Here is a 2,543-nt window from a genome sequence, read left to right as displayed (position 1 = left end):
TGTGTCGTATAGATCGGCGTGTGTAGCCCACCTGGGACGTCTGCGTCTGCCAAGGCCCAACCACAGCCACACCATTCAGATGCACCTTAAAAAGATCACCTTATTCTACAGTCAATCATTCCACCAGGTGGACACTATACTGGAAGTAAGCCTTAACATAGGAGTCTGGGTGGGACTCTCCTAACCTCCTTTGGTTTCACGGCCGGATTCAGGAGGGTTTGGTTTGGAAGGGTGTTGTGGGGCCTTGGGGCCCCCTGGGGCTGTGCAGGCATGGTGGTGCTGTGGTCGTGGGGGTGTGTTGCGGTCAGGAGGAGAGGGACAGAGACCATGGGGGAATAGTGGCTAACGCCGCCAAATGGGGAGTCAAAGAGGTCATGGCCGTCCCCCGGGCCTGACGCGGCGGTACACTCCAGCGAGATGACCTCGGGTACCTGCTGCGTCAGGCCCGGGCCGGCCCTACCCTCCACCCTGTCCTCGCCTCCCGTCTGGACCGTGTCGTCCGTTGCTTGCTCACTGTACTTTCGACGTGGTGTTTCTCCATAACACCTCTGTTCCTCGTCTTGCTCGGGGGCGTTTGAGTCGTGTTCCTTCTTGTCCGAGAGTATTTCCTCATCGTTCTCCATTTCTGTTTCAATGGGCAACTCCCCCTCATTCTCCTCCGGTGCCTCTATATCTCCTTCCGTCTCCTCCACACCCCCTTCTTCATCATCCTCCTCCGCCTCTTCCATCATTCCATCATCTTTGGTGTCAGACTCCTCATGTTCTTTACACAACAGGCTCGGACAGCCTGAAATAGAGCAACACTCGTGTTTAGCTCTCAGTGAAATATAGGTATTTGGTTTGTGGCTTTTAATATGTCTTCCCCATTGAGCAACACCTTTATTTGGTAATAGACCACAAATGCATGTTTATGAATTACAGTCATATCAAAACATTTCTTCAAATGCTCTTTATAGTTGTACTGAAAGTCACATAATATCTCCGGAGCACGAGCCTGTCGCTGAGCATATAGGCTAATGAGGGCCCAGGGTGCGGTGTCCACTCAGGTGAGGACCTGAACCTTAATTAACTCCGGTCGGCTGGCCACGCGCGCACCTCACCAAATGTTCCAAACCATCAACTCTCCAGGGTTTAAAATGTTAATGGGAAATAATTTATTTCATATGGCCTTCAGTGACTAGTGTGAAACCCTTGGGAATATAAAGTTTGTTATCTTTCATAGTTACAGCCGGAGTTTCGAAAGGTTTTCCTATCTACGTTAGCTGGGTTAGCCTGATGCACTTTTACAAAGCCAGGTCAGCAAGCTATGTCACTTGACATATTCCAATTAAGGCAATGAGGGAAAACTAATTATCTCCTTACCGTCCTTTAAATCACTCTCCCCATCCATAATGAATCACCAATAAGCTAAGCGCGTCTATAAATTATATCTCGTGGGCAAACAAGTTTGGCGAAACATCCAGAATGCTAATAACGCTGATGGATTGATTGAGTGATTGGTTGTTCACTCGGTGAGCCTCGTCACGTGAAGGGACAAAGTGACGCAGCCAATCACTGGAGATCTGCTAAAGGTGAAGGATTTGTTATCAAGCAAATCAACGACTTGGCACGAAGGAACCAAATGTGGACCGATATTTCGTCACAGTGCCCAACCCTCTTATTCTAGTATGTAGATGCACACCTTGTTAAGTGTCACAATTCACATACATTATCAAATGTTTGTAGAGTAGACGCGTAAACAGTTAAAAGCCATTAGTTTCATGGCTGATAGCGTTTAAATAAAATGTTTACTTTTAATTAGGTTGTGACAGATAAATAGTCCGCTTAGGTCGTCCAGAGAAGTGGCCGACCTACGTCCACAACAAGCTGTAGGCCTTCGGTAATGTAGTAAATGGTTTGGTGTGTATTTGCTCTTTAAAAGGCTGTTCATCGTGTTATTGATGAACAATGTGAATGTGGACTCCAGACAGCATGGAGCTGTAGCGCTATCATAATTCCTCGAAGAATAACCCAACATCAAATATCCCGATTTGGACGTCGTGGAGACGTTTAACCCGTCATAGCCTCATTCCTCTATATTGAGGAATGAAAAAAGAACAGCAAGCTACTTCAAACTCAAGCACATAATGTTTTTAATAATATGCAGGCAAAAGTGTGATATTTTGACCTCGTTGTCACTAAAACAGAAAAAGCATGCACATGAATTAAAGCACATTGAATGGATAAATGGTCATATAAGTCGTTGACCTTTATTCAAATTGAACAACCATTTCAGTATCAATTTGCATGATTGCACACCTAAAAAAATATTTAGTATTTTGCACTGCATGTGAATTGAAATAACGGTATATGCCAAGTCACATACTAAAGTGCTTCAGGATTTAGTCTAACTTTTTTTTGCCACTAGGTGGTGCAATGTTTAGACTCTGAAGCCTTCGATCAATTACACCTAATTTCAACTAGTAAACTCCGGCTACAGAACAAATTTGGCTGCTGAAGTGCACCTCTTTCTCCCTCCAGAGGGAGGCGCACTGCCATGCGTG

This window comes from Pollachius pollachius, assembly GCF_949987615.1.
Source record: "Pollachius pollachius genome assembly, chromosome: 13".
Taxonomy (NCBI): domain Eukaryota; kingdom Metazoa; phylum Chordata; class Actinopteri; order Gadiformes; family Gadidae; genus Pollachius; species Pollachius pollachius.
The sequence above is the reverse complement of the archived record's forward strand: the minus strand, read 5'-3'. Positions refer to the sequence as shown.